Here is a 20,483-nt window from a genome sequence, read left to right on the forward strand (position 1 = left end):
AGACCACCAATTTAGTGTTGGAGGGCAGCGTGAAGGGTAAAAGTCGTAGAGGGAGACCAAGAGATGTATACACTAAGCAGATTCTGAAGGATGTAGGCTGCAGTAGATACTGGGAGATGAAGAAGCTTGCACAGGATAGAGTAGCATGGAGAGCTCCATCAAACCAGTCTCTGGACTGAAGACCACAACAACAACAACAACAAAACTCAGCTGAAGGTCGCTCACCAACAAATAATTTAACAGCTAAAGGCGAACCGGAACTATGAAAATGATACAATTAACGTTTTTTGTTTCTTTTTTCATTATAAAATTATTTGGAGATTTCTGAATAAAAGAAATCGAGTTTCACCCTTCTAAGTGACTTCTAAGTGTGTTTTTTATCGCTGCAAAGTTGACGCGCCATGTAGAAGGTTGTTGCACAGTCTAATATATACAGTCGTGACACTATCGCAGATTTTTGTTATACCCTGAGACAGCAGAGCCCCAAGCGGCGAAGAAGCTACGCTGCTGAATACGGCATTCAGTAAATGTAAACAGTATCGTTTATATTAATTTTTAACATGGTTTTTACGAAAGGCAGCGTATGTAGCGCAATCAATTACAGTAATAGTAGGAGAAGACACCACATTTGTCATTCTTCAGGTTTCCCAAGGACCCTGAGAGCTATGAAACATCACATTAGAGTGCTCTTTATTTACGATTTTTTTCTAAACTGTATTCAATTACTGAATTTGTTTTTCTTTTTTAGGAGCAAGAAATGGTTAATAAATAGTAGATGACAGGACCTGCTGCAAAAAGATGTCCTTTATTTGCACAATAACGTGAAGTTTTGTGTGTTACATTTCGAGTCAAACCAGTTCATGAGCGCGGAAAAGAAGACTTTAGTATGGAATTCAGTTCCTAAGTTATTTGACGTGCAGAATAAGCCACAACTAGTGACGATGAAGAGAAAGTTGCCATACAAACGTGAAAGTGTTATAGCAAAAACAATAAAACTTTGTCCTGACACAGAAGAAACAGCTACCATAAGTGTTCCTACACGAGAGACATATATAAAATCACTAACAACGGAATCTGCAACACAGACATCTTTTGAAGATGAAATACTTAGACTACTCGAAATTATTCACGCGTTAGAAAATTTTGTGAAATGTAAAAACGTGCAAATCATTAGACTTCGTAAAAAACTACTATGTGGCAAGGAAAGTGCCTATCGTAAGAATAAACTGCAACCACAACCTCACAGGAGACAAGTACAAAAGGACAAGCTCATTTTAAAAAGTATTTGTTCCAAGTACAGTGGAAACTCGATTAACCGTCATCTTCGGGACCTTGGTCGTGACGGTTGAGGGAATAGACGGATAACAGAAACACTGTATTCCTCAAAAACATAACCTCAATCAATTATTTTACGTATAGACACATATCACTCTCACAGTAATATGATAATATTTCGGAGCGAAAACAAATTAAACACGATTGTAATAGCAAATAAAACTTTTATTACATGATAAAAACATCCGTACAGTAGCTACAAAAGTTGCAAAATACGTAATGTACAGTGCTGTACTGTACTATAAACTTAGAGGTGAAATAGTTTATCTAGCTTGGAAATAGTCAGTCAATTTCTTCTGACTTTTTGATGTTTGGAGCAGTAGTGCCTGTGTTGCATTAGCCTCTTCTTGACTTTCAAACCATTCTATACACTTGGAGAGCATTGTTTCGGCCTCTGAATGGCTAATGGTTTGAACACTCGTCTTCAACAGCCCCTTCTTCTTCTTCTTTGGTGCCACTTGCGCTGGCAACAATTTCGTCATCACTCAAAATTTGAAAAGCCCCGTCCACTTTGTCACACTCTAACCCCTTTGATACTTCTTCTGACGTCAAATTTGTGCTGATTTGTAAATAATGGCACAAATTGACCATCTCATCAACTTTCACACACTCAGGTTCCTCCGATTCTGCACCTCTAGGTTGAGGCCAAAGTTTATTCCAGCCGTTCTTGAGATTTGACACTGACAAATCACTCCATGCACTGGCAACATTGAAAATGGCATCTTTAATACTGTAAGACTTCCAAAACTGTTTTACAGATGTTGATTCATCAGATGAGAGCAAACTTTCGATAAATATTTTTCTATAACTATGTTTCATGTTTTCGATGATTCCCTGATCCATGGGCTGTATAAGTGAAGTTGTGCTTGCCGGAAGGAAGAGACATGTTATGTTGCCGTCATCACTTTTCATTTCACAAGTAGGATGCGTTGTCTAATAGCAGTAGCGCTTTCTGTTGCAACTTTTATTCAGCCACATGTGCTCTAACTAGAGGTACAAATTGTTTGTGAAACCAGTCAGAAAAATTGGTTGATCCATCCAAGCACTCTTCTGGGCGTAGTATTTTGCAAGGAGCGCATTCAAATTCAAATTCTTGAATGCACGAGGTTTTCTTGATTTCCCAATCACAAGTAGGGGTAGCCTATGATTGCCGGTCGCATTTGCGCAAACCATAGCAGTGATACGATCTTTTTGTACTTTGAAACCTGGAGCAGCTTTTTCAGAGAGTGATGCTAATGTCTTTTGTGGTAAAGCCTTCCAATGAAGCCCAGTTTCATCACAAATGTAAAATTGCTCCCGAACAAGATTCAATTCAGCCATTTTGTCTTTAAATTGCTCCCAGAACTCAGCAGTTACAGAGCTATCCGCGCTGAGTTTTTCTCCACTGATACCAAGTTGGAGAATGCCATGACGAAATTTAAACTTGTCGAGCCATCCGATACTTGCTTTAAAAGACGAGTCACCATCAAGTTTGTTGTTCGTTTCAACAGCCGTGGCCACTATTATAGGCCCTGAAAGTGGAATCCCCTGACTTCTTGCTTGTATAAACCACCGGTACATTTCAGTGTCCAATTCATCATATTTTACAGGTTTCATTGTCTTTCTGGTTCGCACATCTCCACCCATGCTCTGCATTGTTGACACATGTTGTTCTATTTTATCAGCATCACATTTTATATCGTTAACTGTTCTTCTTCCAGCACCCTAAATCAGCGCTACACTTGTCGCAGTTTCGCCCTTTCTTAAGCGTTTTATAACTTCAAGTTTTTGATTAAGTCCTAAAACAACACGTTTACGTTTTTCAGACATTTTATCAAGTAACTGTATCACACACACCTGCACTAAATACGGTAGTGTAAAATGTGGTGTCACCGCCAGACACCACACTTGCTAGGTGGTAGCCTTTAAATCGGCCGTGGTCCGGTAGCATACGTCGGACCCGCGTGTCACCACTTTCAGTGATTGCAGACCGAGCGCCGCCACACGGCAGGTCCAGATAGACTTCCTAGCACTCGCCCCAGTTGCACAGCCGACTTTGCTAGCGATGGTTCACTGACTTCTACGCTCTCATTCGCCGAGACGATAGTTAGCATAGCCTTCAGCTACGTTATTTGCTACGACCTACCAAGGCGCCATTAGTCGATTAAACTTAAGTATTCCACCAGCTACGTCCGTTTTTCTCAATTCTAATTCCCTTGCCATGTTCCAGACCTCACGCCACCCTGCGTGAGCTAAAGCGCGTGCATTTCGGCCTCCTTTAGTAACTCTGTGTTGGCTCTCCTGCCAACCACAACATAAAATATTAGTCAATAAAGATTATTCAAGTGGAAAACACGTAACACGGCACAGCCCGATAGATACACTGCGCCGGCCGCGGTGGTCTCGCGGTTCTAGGCGCGCAGTCCGGAACCGATTGACTGCTACGGTCGCAGGTTCGAATCCTGCCTCGGGCATGGATGTGTGAGGACAGGTTAGTTAGGTTTGAGTAGTTCTAGGGGACTAATGACCACAGCAGTTGAGTCCATAGTGCTCAGAGCCATTTGAACCATTTTTAGATACACTGCGACAATTACAGTCTTCTCGCCACAACTGGAAACCGATCCAGTGGTGATTGTTGACTCACAAGAGAGACACAAAAGAGGGGGAGATGTGTTAGTACGTCAACTGAAGGTCATACTTTATGTACCATTCTACGGCGGGTGGGTACATTCACTTCCCACTAAAATAGAGTAAATAATCAAAGCGAACGCGTCACTGCACCTTAGAGCATTCTGTCATTCCAGTATTATTATGCTGTTACATCAGTGATGGTTTACAGAAACTGACGGTTTAAAGAGTGACGGTTAATCGAGTTTTTACTGTACTTCAAAAAAGACGCTGTCGATTTATTGATAAGCCAAATCAGTATACCACTAAATGGAAAACGTTGTGCGAATGGAAAGATGAAACTATTTTATTTGCAGTTAATTTGTTGTATTATAGTACTCAAGCATACAGTTTTTTATCACACTGTTTTAGCCTTCCATCAGTACGTACCTTACAAAGGAATGTGGAATATATACAATTAAATTGTGGGATAAATAATAACATATTTCATCTTTTAAAGCAGAAAGTGCAGCAGTTACCAGAAACTAATATAATTGTTGATTTGTCAATGGATGATATGTCACTAATGGAAAATTTGATATATGACAGCTCTAGGGATCGTGTTACTGGATTTGAAGACATGGGTTTCATATGTACATCTGTGGTTGCCAATACTGAATTAGTTATAATGATTAACGGCATAGTCTCACATTTTAAACAGCCGTTAGTATATCATTTCTCCATATGACCAGTAGGAGCCACCCATCTGCTGCGCATATTTTTTGAACTTGTTAAAAAACTCACAGAGATTGGTTTGGTTGTAAAAACACGTGTGACTGACCAAGGCTCGAATTTGTTGAGTGGAGACTGGGTATCACAACAATTAATCCATGCTTAGTACACGAAGGGAGTAAGATCTACTTTTCTATGACACCCCACACTTGATAAAAATCATATGTAACAATTCATTCATGTATAACATTATCCACACAACAGATGAAGGATAGATTGGCACTGCTTCATGGCGGGACATTTTCAAAAATGAAGGTAAGCACTGCAGTTCGTATATTGAGTCATACAGTAGCAACAGGCATTGACATTCGTGGTACTTGTGGCACCATATCATCATCTTCTACTGCCGATTTTTGCCAAAAAGTAAACGATATTTTTGACATATTTATTGCATATAGTGTTAAAGGGCCTGTATCCTTAAAGAACTGCATTACAAGTGCCTCATGGCACTTGGAAATATTAAAAACACTGAGCCATGGATACAGTCAAGGAAATTTGTAGTTGTTGATGGGAAAGATTTTCCATGTAGGATTAAATGTGTTGAAGGACTTCTGGGTAACAGCGCTTTGAACGTGTTTGTTGCTGTTGTTTTGGACGGAACGAAGTCATATTTGTAAACATGCAAAATTAATCAAGATCCACAGGAAAAGGTATTCTCACTGGTAAGGCATAAAGGTGGTTTTTGTAGCAACCCATCACCAAGACAGTTTTGTGCTGCATTCAGTAATTGTGCTTTAAGCAAAGTAATGAACACACACAGTGTAGCTATCTCCAATTGTGAGGGAATCAACTGGGGTGAAGACAATTGTGGATATGAAAGCAGCGAACAAATTACTTCTTTCACCACTGTTGGACATCAGTGACACGAGTTCAGTGATCAGACTACCAAATGTGGAAGTCCAAACAGACCTCGAAGAGGCAAACAGCATGAGATACATGTTTGGTTATGTATTAAAGAAACTGCTTACAACTCATGACTGTTATAAATGTAGGACAGTACTTGTAGATGGCAGCCAAGACTTAGATGCAAATGACAAAGTTTATTGTCATTTTAAAAGTTATGAAGGCAACTTTGGAAGCCCATATATTTGTACAGGAGACGTCAAAGAATTTTTTACTCATTGTGAGACTAGGATGACTTCTACTTTTGACGAATATGACCGCATAAGTAATTGTGGTGCTTTCTTTGTGAACTTGTTGATGGACATCTCCAATTTTCCACCTGGGTGCTGTGCTGAAACCAAGCTGCTGACAGTAAGACTGTTTGTGAAAGTGAGGCTCTGTTACATTATTAAATTCAGGAATCATGACTTAGTTGTATGAGCAAGAGAAGAAATAGAAAAGCGATGAAGCTGACTCATTTGGGTTGCTAAGTGTTAGGACTGAGTCAGTCATTTAATTTTATTTTCGGTAAATGTATTAACGGGACGTATTAAAGTTTTGACACAGTCATGCTTTTTGTTGAGAAAACCTGATACCACAAAGAATAAGATGGAAATTGTATTTTTGGAAGCAGGCTTCCTGCAAAACAGAACGTAATGAAAAGTGATATGTCGCTTCATTTTTACTCAAGGAATAGCATCTATATACTTCATATGTGGGATATACAGTTAGTATTCTTTTACTTTCAGTGGAATAAGTGCGATTGTATGCTGTTTCTAAATTATTTCTTCAAGAAGATGTTGCAGCTTATGTCACTTCATTCAATAGTTTGTGCTCTGTTTACTTATATTTCACGATCATTTATGTCTCTTGCTGTTCTCCTAACACTTGTGACGCAAAATATACTAACTATTTTGTAAATGGAGTACAAAACGAATTAAAAACAAACATTATTTGTACTTCACATCTGCCGTCAGAGGAAGGCGAGCTATCTGGCCGCTAGGGGCGCTAGTGTCAATTGAACTGTCAAATGGTAACAACTTTCGCAGCAGTGAGTGTCGCGACTGTATATACACTCCTGGAAATTGAAATAAGAACACCGTGAATTCATTGTCCCAGGAAGGGGAAACTTTATTGACACATTCCTGGGTCAGATACATCACATGATCACACTGACAGAACCACAGGCACATAGACACAGGCAACAGAGCATGCACAATGTCGGCACTAGTATAGTGTATATCCACCTTTCGCAGCAATGCAGGCTGCTATTCTCCCGTGGAGACGATCGTAGAGATGCTGGATGTAGTCCTGTGGAACGGCTTGCCATGCCATTTCCACCTGGCGCCTCAGTTGGACCAGCGTTCGTGCTGGACGTGCAGACAGCGTGAGACGACGCTTCATCCAGTCCCAAACATGCTCAATGGGGGACAGATCCGGAGATCTTGCTGGCCAGGGTAGTTGACTTACACCTTCTAGAGCACGTTGGGTGGCACAGGATACATGCGGACGTGCAAGTTCCCTTGCCGGTCTAGGAATGGTAGAACGATGGGTTCGATAACGGTTTGGATGTACCGTGCACTATTCAGTGTCCCCTCGACGATCACCAGAGGTGTGCGGCCAGTGTAGGAGATCGCTCCCCACACCATGATGCCGGGTGTTGGCCCTGTGTGCCTCGGTCGTATGCAGTCCTGATTGTGGCACTTACCTCACGGCGCCAAACACGCATACGACCATCATTGGCACCAAGGCAGAAGCGACTCTCATCGCTGAAGACGACACGTCTCCATTCGTCCCTCCATTCACGCCTGTCGCGACACCACTGGAGGCGGGCTGCACGATGTTGGGGCGTGAGCGGAAGACGGCCTAACGGTGTGCGGGACCGTAGCCCAGCTTCATGGAGACGTTTGCGAATGGTCCTCGCCGATACCCCAGGAGCAACAGTGTCCCTAATTTGCTGGGAAGTGGCGGTGCGGTCCCCTACGGCACTGCGTAGGATCCTACGGTCTTGGCGTGCATCCGTGCGTCGCTGCGGTCCGGTCCCATGTCGACGGGCACGTGCACCTCCCGCCGACCACTGGCGACAACATCGATGTACTGTGGAGACCTCACGCCCCACGTGTTGAGCAATTCGGCGGTACTTCCACCCGGCCTCCCGCATGCCCACTATACGCCCTCGCTCAAAGTCCGTCAACTGCACATACGGTTCACGTCCACGCTGTCGTGGCATGCTACCAGTGTTAAAGACTGCGATGGAGCTCCGTATGCCACGGCAAACTGGCTGACACTGACGGCGGCGGTGCACAAATGCTGCGCAGCTAGCGAGCGCCATTCGACGGCCAACACCGCGGTTCCTGGTGTGTCCGCTGTGCCGTGCTTGTGATCTTTGCTTGTACAGCCCTCTCGCAGTGTCCGGATCAAGTATGGTGGGTCTGACACACCGGTGTCAATGTGTTCTTTTTTCCATTTCCAGGAGTGTATTAGACTGTGGTTATAGCGATTTGGTGTGTCACCTCTGACGGTGCCGCTTGCTGGCTGCAAGCAGGGTATCTTTGCGGAATTAGACAGTGTTTTGTTTTCCAACGTTGTATGGCATTATCTCTGTGACAAGTGACTCTTCATATCTGTAATCATAAACGCTATACCGCATGTGTTGACTTGTGGACTTTGCTTTGTGCTTTTTAGCTGTTCAATTTTGCGTATTTGACAAATTTTGCTCGTACTTGTTTTACGTACTTGGTTTGTGGATATCAGTATGCCCCGTTTCAGCAATCACGTGTATAAGAAAAGGCACAATGAGTGGAAGAAGTAATCTTTTGTTGTTTCGAAGGGAGATGCTGCTCAGACTGCTTCACCGACTACTCCAAATGAATGTGATAGAATTCCTTCCAACAAGAAACTTTGTGACAGAAAATAATAATTTGAAAACTATGAAAGTGACATTAATGATGTGAATGAAATAATTAACATTTCCTTGCTCTCTAATACGTTTAAACATACCGTGTTATGCCAAGTTTGCAAAGAAAGAGGACTGGAATTGGAAATAACTTCACACATTCCTCCTAGTGGTAATAGTGGAAAGAAGGTGTATGATATAAGTGTTGGCTAGTGTATGGCTTGCGTTGCATTGGCAAGGGTTGTGCTGCAGGGGCAATGTTATGTGGAATTATGCACTTGCCAAAACCACCAACCAAGTTTGTATTTTATAATGAATTAGTAGGATCTTCTGCTGAAGATACTGCTCAAGCAACAAAGAAGAAAGCAGGTGAAGAAGCTGTGACAGATAATGGGAATTGTAGAGATTTAACTGTTGCTTTAGATGGATCATGGCAACGTAGAAGTCATAAATCTGGAGTTGCTACAGCTGCCAGTGGAGACATCTCCATAGTAATTGATGCTGCTATCTCTCAAAACACTGTAGATGTGAAGGCAATACTAAGGATGAATATAGTGAAAGTTGTGAAGCAAATTTTCACGGCACGATTGGAGCAATGGAAGTAGAGGGAGTAAAAGCAATTTTTTCCTGATAACAGGAGTGTCATAATGTACGATACACTAACAATCTAGGAGATGGTGATTCTAAGGGATATAAAGCTGTAGAGGAACTCAAACCTTATGGAAATGAAATACACATTAGAAAACAGGAGTCCACTGGACATGTGCAGAAGCGCATGGGGGCTAGCTTGTGCAAACTAAAGCAGACATTAGGAACCCAGAAGGCTGGTAATGGTAAGACCCTTGGAGGAAGAGGAAGATTGTCTGATGAAGTAATTGATAGACTGCAGAGGTATTATGGATGGGCAATTAGGCAAAATACAAGAAGCATGTGGTTTTTCATACTGCATCAACAAACGAATAAGGAAAGGAATATGACCACAAAAACCGTTGGCCGTTGATGTAATTTAGCCCATATTCAGAGATTCATCAAAGTCAAGTTTATTGGAAAAGTGTTTACATGGGAAAACACACTCCAAATGAAAGTGTAAATAATTTAATTTCGATAAGGATTCCCAAAAGAGTGTTTGTACAGATAAAAACATTGAACTTTGAAGTGTATGATGCAGTGGCAACATACAATAAAGGAAACATTATTAAATGTGATGTGCTGAAATGTTTAGGTTTCCAACCAGGACACAACGCCATTTCCACAATTGATGAAGAAAGTCTAAGAGGTGCAGGAAGAAGAGACAAAAGCCTTCAACTTCCAGCAAAATGGAATAAAAGACCAGTGAAAAAGGAAGTAACACTGGAAAAAGAAGAATATGCTGATAATCCATAATATGGGGCAGGGATGTACTAAAAAATTTTAGAAGGCATTTCCTGTAACTTTATAAGATTCATCTTTGAGGAATAAGCAATATTGTTTACTTCTTTTCCTTAATTTTTATAACAAATTGTAAAAAAAAAAATATTGTCTAATTCAAGAACTATAGAAGAAAACTGCAAAATGTTAGAGAAAAAATAAGCATCTGCTAACAATAATTGTAGAACAAAAACCAATAAATATTTCTTAACATGGCATTATAACTTTGTAGAGAAATATTCACTGAACATGTAGTCTAAATCTCAGAGCAATATCTATAATGGTTTTAGAAAAAATGTTCCTTCTATTTGCTAAAATTAACATGGGCTCCCCTTAAGCCCTAGAACAAGAGTTTCAATTTTACAGGCCAGAAGGCCGTATCTTAAAACATTTCATATAAAATAAAGAACAACAATCTCATGCCTTAAGGGCAAGACAAGGATATTAATTCAAGAGATATTAATACTCAGCTGAAAGCCACAAATCAACAAATAACTAAAATCCAAACAGGGAAATTAGTACATAACACACAAGGAACGGCGCTCAGAAGTTTCCAAGGGTCTACCTGGGATTGTGACACTAATGCCCGTTTAGGTGAGACAGGCAGAACATCCAACGACTTCTTGATCTGGACGCAAATGAACAGACGGACGGCTGACCGACCTATCAACCGAATTCCGCTCCACGCAAACCAGCAAATCGACCACAAGATTTCAATACATGACACACAGAATATTGGCACAAACAACGACCAACAACACCTCAGCTGGACATAACATCGCGCTGGACAGTAACAACATGATGAAGAAGATACACTGCCTAAAATTACGTCAACTATCAGGCAGGTAACCAGAATGTCAACAGCCACGAGGCAGAAGATACCGCTGGTGAACTTCCTTAACAGGGAATAAATTAAGTTACATTTCACAGGGAGATGTCTGGAATCTAAGCTGATTTAAATACACTCACGTTGTTGCTCGTGGGGATATCCCAAAAGCGACAACCAAGATCAAAACGAAGAAATATAAACAGTTAATGCTCGATGGTAAGTTAAGTGAGGACTCAACTTTCATGTCCAAGATCGGTGGGCGACAAACTTCGCAGCAGTCGCAAGAGCCACCTCACAATCACCCCAGCATGCACTCCGCCAGCAGCTCCAGCCCGACTCTGCGCGCTGGGGCCCCGCATGCTGCTCCACGCCAACCGACCGACTCTACTGCTGGTCCGTCGCGACTGCACTGCAGGTGCGTCCCCCACTCACTGTCTACGCAATACTTGAAGACCTGGAAATGCTATCGGTCGCTCCAGAGATGGTACGACAGTGCGCTTATCGATATGCGGTGCTCTGAAACTAACGTGCAAGTAAGGCAGGAATGTTAGTGACGCGATTGAATACTACAGGCTCCATGCTGACTTCTCTCCAAGCGACTAATGCGTCTACGATCACCGTATGGAACTTCTCTGGGAAGTCAAGTAGATTGTTTCTGATGCACCACTGATACGTTTCTGTAACCCTTGCCCACTTACATTGGAGACGCAACACACAAATTGTGGAGCGATTGAATACTACAGGCTCCATGCCAACGACTCTCCAAGCGCCTAATTCGACTACAGTCACCATATGGAAAATCCACTGGAGGTCAAGTAGCTTGTTTCCGATGCACCACTGCTAATTTTTTTATCCTTCGTACCCTAACATTGGAGATGCAATATACAAATTGCGTAGCGATTGAATGCTAAAGAATCCACGCCAACTTATGTCAAGGCGTTTGACGTGGCTACGGTCACCGTATGGAACTTGTTCTGGGAGTCAAGTAGCTTGTTTCCGATTTACCACTGCCAATTTACTGTAACCCTCGCACCCCCATATAGACGACTCAACACAGAAACCGACTCGCGATTGAATACTACAGGCTCCGTTCTAACTTCTCTCAAAGTGACTGACGTGGCTACAGTCAAACTATGGAACTTCTACTGATGGCAAGTGGCTACTTTCCGATGGAACACTGCCAGTTTACTGTAGACCTCCAAAACTCACATTAAATTTGCATCGCGATTAAATACTACAGGCTAATTGCCGACTTTCCTCCAAACGAATATTGCGGCTATGGACACTAAGACGGGTGTTACGATTAAAAATGGTTCAAATGGCTCTGAGCACTATGGGACTTAACATCTGAGGCTATCCGTCGCCTAGAACTTGGAACTACTTAAACCTAACTAACCTAAGGACATCACACGCATCCATGCCCGAGGCAGGATTCGAATTTGCGACCGTAGCGGTCGCGCGGATCCAGACTGTATCGCCTAGAACCGCTCAGCCACCCGGGCAGCTGTTACGATTAATCAAGGAAAACCCCCATTTGGGATACGGGGCCAAAATTAGTTGGTTACTGTCGAGCTGCAATTTACAATTTCTTTATTGATTACTTCAACCATTAAAAGTCATTTCTTTACCACTTGACCAGGAACAGATAAAAAAAAAAACTAGCACGCATGTGTGCCTTTTCAAAACAATCTACTGTACAGTTAACGGCCAAGCCATTTTACTAAAAATCGATTTTGATAAAACATTTGATAACAAATAAAAATTTTCCAAGTAATGAAATTAAAAACTTTACTTTATTGTTAATAGAAAAGCAATTTTACTTAAAACACACTTTAATAAAGCATTTAAAAACAAAATTAAAACTTTCAAAGCAATGAAAAAAACACCACTTTGCATACAATTTCACTACCGAATATGTAGAGAGCCACTTCTTTAAATTTTGGCAAAACGGGATATTAAATTACAAGGGCTCACTAACAGGGAGGCAGAACTAGCATTTTCAAAGGATGCCAAGTAGATTAAAACAATCAAAGCAAAGATACACTCATTCACCTTTCACAATAACTAACAATTTTAAAGCCACGTAATTTTTAAAAACCCACCAATGAAAGGCAAACTTAACCTTTTTAATCAGTGCCCAAAAACAATCAGAGTAAAAGACAACCATTTAACAACTTACAATAACTAACAACATTAATACCATGTCCTGCCACCAAATTGTCCTCGGATAGAAATAATTAACCGACCGGGTGTAAGGGCGGCCACAAATGTCTCCGGAAGGATGCTCAGGCTAGAAGCGGACTAACAGACCCACAACGCCTCACATTCAGCAATCACATCGACCTCACGCGAGGCCAGGGGAGGAGACGGAATCAAATAAGAAACGAAAAATACACTTCCACCCAGGCAGGACTAATAAGAAGTCAAAAGATGACTGTCTATAATTACACCGGCGACAGGGACAGGAAATCCGAACGCAGGAGGCCACAAGGCAGAAAAGACGCTGGTTCCACAAACCAAAATTCTTCAGTTAAGATCTACACTTTTAACCAGCTTAACTTGCAGTTTATCAGAGAAACAGCAGGTGAACTCCGATGCAAAAGTTCCTCACACCCGACCGTGTCCACGTCGCTAGCGTACCCAAGTGGGCACAGTCACGCAGTCACGCGCTCTGTCACCGGAGCCCTCGTCTTCTCTGCACCCACGGCGGCGAAATACCACTCCTCAGGTTAGGCGAGTTACTAGTCCTTCATTCCCTCCTCCAGATGGACAATTTAAAGACATCCGTTGGCGCTCTTACCAAGTAGTGACTCGGAAGCTCAATCGTGGCCCCCGGGTGTTCACAGCAAGAGCTCACAGTCTTCTCCCGTCAACTCGTCCCACACGTCTCGCACCGCCAGGATACACCACGCGGCTTTCAGGAACAACAGGCAACTCCCCACCGCCACGCCACGCCGCGGTCTCATCGTACGACATGATCTGGTTCTCGACTTTAAAAACTGACTGACCGACTCGTCACCGCTAGGCAACCAACCGGCCATCCCCCCAAAGATCTTATTCCCTTCCACAAGGCTAACAGGAGGCAACGACTCGAAGAGCGATAAGACCAGACACGCCGCCAGAGGGGAATTTCAACTGAATGTTCGCAGCATAACGATAAACTCGGAACAATCTTAACAGCGCGGTATATGTTGAGAGCCGCCACACGGCTCAACCTCCCTCCTCTTAAACTGCAAGCATGCCTCCCGTAGCCCTACTCAGGAAGACGGTTACCCAGTTTAACCTGACCCAGGTGAATCCGGTATCTTTTCGCCGATTTGTTGTCACGAACTAGGAGATTCACTGGGCCTAATTTCATTTCAATAGTACACGGGCCCAAAAAGCGTGGAGTAAATTTTCCAAATCGGCACACACGTACTTCCCTCCCCGTGAAATTACGAACATTAACTTGATCACAGGCTTGTCCTGAAATTCCCGCCAATTCCGATTATAACGAACAGCTTCTCTGTTACGCCTAGCTCTACTCCAGTTCTCTTTAATCAAATGGGGAGTAATCACTGCCGGAATTAAATATTGAATTCCCCACAGATTGGTAAGTGAAGAATTAACAGGGAAAGTAAACACCAGAGAAGCCGGGGTTTTCCTCATAGCTTCATGACACGCGGTGTTAAAGGCGAAACTGATCCACTGGAGACTTAAAGCCCACTTCTTTTGAGAGTCCTGATGGTACATAATAATAGCTGATTTCAAATTGTGATTCACCCGTTCCGCAAAAGAACCCTTTTGGATAATATCGGGTCGTAGTAACTTGCTTTACCCCATTCCTAAAGGTAAACATCCTAAACTGCTCCGAGCGAAAAGCGGGAGCATTATCGCTTACCATATGCTTGGCAGGCCCGAACACGCTGAATACATTAGCCAAGTGGGCGATGGTAGCAGGCGCATTTACATTGCGACTCGGGATAAGACAAGTGAACCTAGAGAAAGCGTCAATCACCACCAAAATATATTGATTACCACGCTTAGTACGGGGTAACGGGCCAACATAGTCAATGTATCCACAGGATAAGCCTCACGCCCCGAACTGAGCAACCCTTGGTGTAAGATATTACCAGGCTTGGCTGTACAACACTCTTGACATTGGGCTACCATTTCCCTTACATCACGCTCCATAACGGGCCAAGTAATAAATTGCTTAATTTTCTGAAAGGTGTAAGTCGAAGTTGAAGGTCTAATTACTCCATCTTCAAGCATTTTAGATATTAAAATTCTGACCTTAGGTGGTGATAAACGATAGGGAGACTGTGAAACGTCTCTGTGAAGTCGTTTCATAAGACGCTTGTCGAATTCGGTACAATTTATTCACTTTACTACCTGATTTTAGCTCAGTTCACGAACTCTTCCACAAAGACTGAGCACTTAAATAAGAGTATTGATATTATATATGTGTTTCAATTTGGGGTATCGGTTTTGTTTTGTGGGAAACGCTGAGTTGGTCATCGTCTGCTGGGAGCAGACGATGTTGCTTCTCGTGTGAAGGAGAGCGCAGGATGACCAACTTAGGTTTCGAATACCTGAGCAGAGAGGTTTACCCATCTTAGTCGAAGGCTGTTTTTGTGTGTGAAGTTGCTGACGGAGGGCTACCCCTCTGGTAGCTTCCGCTGCACGGGCAGCTAGGTAATCTCGTGAGAGAAAGGGGCACTCTTCGGTAAACGCTTGGTGAGTACGGATCGTAGCACTTAAGGGGCGTTTCAGGTGATAGGAATCAGGTTGAGTTAGGACTTCGTTATGTTTAAGTGGTGAAATACTTAAGAACATCAGCTTATATGAAGCGTGTGAAGCGAGTTACTTATTTAATGATTTTTAATCGTATAATTTGTGGAAATTGCTTTTGTCTTTGGGTGTCGATTTTGTGCCAAGTGTTTGGTAATCAATGACCCTTCTGGTTCACCACGGCACCGCAACAGACTTTATTTTAACAGTTTTCTTGTTTAATGAGCTGCAATTTCTGCAAGCATATCTGTTCTTTCGTGCGCTTTCTACACAGCAGCCCAACAGTTTGAGTCAGAATGCACCACGTGCTCTAGTTCGGCCGTTTGCAAGCAGCAGACGCAGTTGGTATGTTAAATTGTAAGATGGGAAGAACTATGCCCCTTACATGAAGTCATTGAAGATCACCAAACTCACGTTGAGCGAACAGTAGGGCTGAACAAAAATGACTGACAGGGCACAATGCATCTTGTAGAGGGTATAGTATGGACGTATTGGAATAATTAATGTTGGGTTATGGTTTTAAAGTAATTCACACGACATGAAAACTTTGTGGAAACGCATAGATTTACTGGAGGCTAGATTACCCCAGGGAACTACTCAGAATTGACGGTTGCCGCCGGGGGAGCTGCTAAGGGAAGCGACAATAGGCAGCTTTGGGCGGCTCAAGCTCTGAGAAAGCAGTAACGGGGCACGGCCTCCAGCCGCCTTAAGTGCGTGGTTGACCCTGACTCCTTGCTGGTGTACCGGGAAACAGACAGAGAACTTGTACACCTGTTGATAAATGTCCGTCATCCCGTTTTCAGTGAAACATGCGAGAATGCCGCGCAAAGCTATGGTAGAGCGGTCAACAGAGGTCAAAATATGCGTGTTCGTGACTATAGTAACTTCACGCTGAATTCACGATCTGCAGAGTCTGAAGAAAATCAGATGAAGAGTGACAGAATGAAATAGGCTGGCCTCCGATGGGAACGTAGGACCGAGGAATTTGATGCACTCTCCTGGGAGTCAGAATTCCAGATAACTTGGTGTTGTGCAGACGCTAACCTTGATGGGTGGCCTGGGAGGAGCTAAATAACAGAAGTTGAGAGGAAGGGAAATTTTGTGGGAAATTGTTCACTTCTGAGAGCTGGCATTGGACGGCGCTGGGAAGCGACACATAATTAACGTGGCTTACACTGCAATTGGCGTAAGTGATTTTGCTGGAGGGGAAACCGAGGCAAAGAGCGGACTGTGAGAAGTCTCCTTACGTGTCTTCCATTCCCAGCTTGCCTAGAGTGAGGACGTGGCGTTCTTTACTCAGCTTGCCTGAGAAAGAGTGAGCATCTCTGCAGTTTAGGGCTTAGCAAATGGAATTATTGAGCTTGGAGATAGGAAGTTTTGGTTCAGCTATGTACTGAGCAAGATAGCTAGGAGTTAATAGACGAGCGCAGCATTGCAGAACCACGAGATCGGCCGATTTCCGCACAACAACACCGCTCTGCCACGCTGATTTCGGTGATATTGCGTCTGCTCAGGCCACTAATTAATTTGCTGGATCACGTCAGCAAAGTTTCCATAAGGGTTTCATCGGCCGTGTATTGCAGAATTCTTCTCGCACTTTGCATTACGCCTTTGTCAGTTGATAGGAATTCCATTTGATTAACCGCGTTTTACTCCACACAAACGCAATTTATAACCACTGCCTGTTAGGAGAGTCATGTAATGTGATAACTGAAGGTCGTGAGTTAAAATAAATCTGTACTAATGGACTGCATCTGTTTTCAATTAAGTGGTTGAAATCCCAAGTCACTTTCTTAATTAATTCTATGTTCAACATTTTCATCTGGTGTTCAATAGCTGAATATAACATCTACGTGCGCCCCTTATTAATCAGTTCTGAACCAATTAATGTCAACACTGCCACTGCAGTTCAATCAGAAGTCACAGGGCCTTATTACTTTCTTTGCAATATCTGACATTGAGGCAACTTTGCACTCTCTGTTGATCTGTTAGTCAATTACCTGGGGTCTAGACATTCTGCGTGGTGCCTATTTGTTCTACCTCTGTCGCGCAACGACACTCTGAGTGTGTTTTTTAAGGAATTGATTAGTTTGAACCTGGGACCTGTTGCTGGTAAGGAGACGTCAGACCACACATGACATGTAGATATCAGAAGAGTTCAGTGATACTAGCGATGATATAACCAAATACTTAATATCAGCGTCAGCTCCACTGCACACCCTGTAAAAGAATTTTAATAGTAACTACATTTTAGTGGAACTGGTTCAAGCCTTTCCTATTTTAAGTTAGCTGGTAAAATAACGTCGAAAAAGCAGTTAAGTTTACCACTGGAAATTTTATTCTACTCACAAAACATTGTTTATAAATTGCACTATTGATAAAAGGAAATGTTTTAATACAGGACGGTAAAAACCAGCTGCGTTCAACAAAGATGTGAACGAATATTCCCGGAATGGGTTTCCAAGTTCTACAATGGATCGAAGGATGACCTATGCTATATCACATCTATAATCTAGGTTTAAATTAAGTTTCGCAAGAGAGAAAACTATCAAAATGGTCTACAGTGACGCTCAATTATCTTTAATTACTTATTTAACTTGTCATAAATTACAGTGGCTGATGTGGCTTGCCAATAAGTATATAAAAGAAAAATCATCGCGTTTCAGATTTTTACTTCAAGTGGCAAATGTGAACACCATGAGCTTTAATTGACGATCGACACTAGTATTACGCAAAAAGGGGGTGTAACAGATGAGACTTCTGCAATTCTGAGTGAAGCTTTATGCACTGTTATGCGGCATCGCATGCGTTCATTACCTTGTCGGTGTTTGTCAGGGGGCGGCGGGCAGCACATCCCTGCTCACACATTACAGTGGCTGATGTGGCTTGCCAATAAGTATATATAAAAAAAATCATCGCATTTCAGATTTTTACTTCAAGTGGCAAATGTGAACACCATGAGCTTTAATTGACGATCGACACTAGTATTACGCAAAAAGGGGGTGTAACAGGTGAGACTTCTGCTATTCTGAGTGAAGCCTTATGCGCTGTTATGCGGCATCGCATGCGTTCATTACCTTGTCGGTGTTCGTCAGGGGGCGGCGGGCAGCACACCCCCGCTCACCTCGCTGTCTCGGAAGCAACTCTCTCCTAACTTCTCGTTACTGCAATTTACCGAAGTTGGTTTAAAAAAAAAGCTATCTAGCTGTGTTTTCATCTGACCAATCAGGGTCTCAATGTCAACCTTAAGCTCCACCTACAAAAATTCTGTCTGTGCAATGAGAAACGTTATACTTTTCGTAGTGGGGCAATGTTTTTAAAGTTTGCAACGTAACAGAGACGCGGAAAAATCTCACGCTAAAACTTGCGGGTGGTGTGGCCCATTTTGTGTTATCGTAAGATCTATACTGTTCTTCTGGAGGCCTCTAGCTTTTAACATGGGCTGGGGGTGGTCCTTGACGTAACAGAGACGCTAAAAAGTCCCACGCTAAAACCTGCTGCTGGAGTTGTCCTAGTGGTTAGCTGGCGACGTGGGTGTCCAGTCCGTCCCTTATCGTAGGGCCTTCTAGCTTAACACGGTTCTGCTCTCGGCTTCTGTTCTCGTTTCTCCCCTCGGAACTGCGTCGATCTCACGGTGGGAAGGTATGACATGCATTTAGGCATTCTTGTGTTGGTCTGTGGTATTCCATTTAATCAGTCGTTACTCGTATTATTTTGGGTAATTTAATGTCATGATTAATTTTCAGCTATGTGACATACTACTGGATTTGCTTATAATGTCAGGGTTTTCATAGAAGGTGTAGGAGTTGCCTGACTCCTTACATATCACCACCCTTCGAACTTAATTTTTGCACTGAATTTAGGCAACGATTGAATCGTTGTGTAAGTCAGTCAAAAATTTTCTAATTTATCTAAATTTTGTTGTGTACTGTTCAGCCATGTTATTCTGTTCTATGCTAGTTCGTATTAATAATTTATATTTTTATATTCTACCACATTATAATTAAAAATGACAAGAGAAGAATAATTTATGCTATTATTAATTTTTAAATATTTTCTTTCTTTATTAAAGTGTGAAGTTTATTTTTTAAGAAGTCTGTTATCGAATGTGCAGAGTCTTTCACATAGATTTTCTTAGAAATATTGTTTTTATAAATGAAGTAATTAAGTAAAATCTATTCCTACCACATTTTCTAAATATCATGTTCAATTAATATGTTTTTATTTCTAGACACTCATTACAACATTGTTACACTAACAAATAAGAATTACTTCCAAGAATTTCTTTGACAAAGAAATATACATACACAAGTATTGAGATATTATCCTAACAAGTGGTACAAATGTTGAAAAAAAGGGAAAACATCCAAGAAGATAATTTTTTATTCTTTGCTTTTATCAGGAGAAAATAAGTAAAATATAGTTATTCTTTTATTTTTATGAGGAGAAAATAAGTGGCATATTGTTTTAGTGTTTATTATGCCTTACTTTTGTTCTTTATATACTGTCCGTTTCAGAACTAATCACTTATTTTTATCGGTAGTCTATTTTTTACTTAAGTCCAAAGTCAATGACTGTTATTTTGTAGTTTATTAACTGTCTGGTGTGCTTAAATTATTTAGTTTTTCACACATTTGTTTTGCACAATTCCTACATCACGTAATTTGATTTCACACATTCACACAATCCTATGAATGTTTAAGCATGAGGCTGGCGAATGTTTTTGCACGAAGATGATGGCCTTGAGTGAGATGGATGTGGGCAAGTATTTGATGTACAGCTTCGTTCGTCGTTCCTTGTTGGCTTTGCAAGTGGGTGTTGCTGTTGTGGAGGTCCCATAATGGAATGGAGCTGTGAGTGCGGAATCTTGTTGTTTACTGGCTTTGTATGCGTGAAAGTCATCGTATGTGTCGCTGAAAGCGGTCGTTTTTCGTTGTAATACTTTGCAGACGACTAGTTTACAGTAGGATAGGGATTTGGGAA

This window comes from Schistocerca gregaria, chromosome 8 (genome assembly GCF_023897955.1).
Source record: "Schistocerca gregaria isolate iqSchGreg1 chromosome 8, iqSchGreg1.2, whole genome shotgun sequence".
Classification (NCBI taxonomy): Eukaryota; Metazoa; Arthropoda; class Insecta; order Orthoptera; family Acrididae; genus Schistocerca; species Schistocerca gregaria.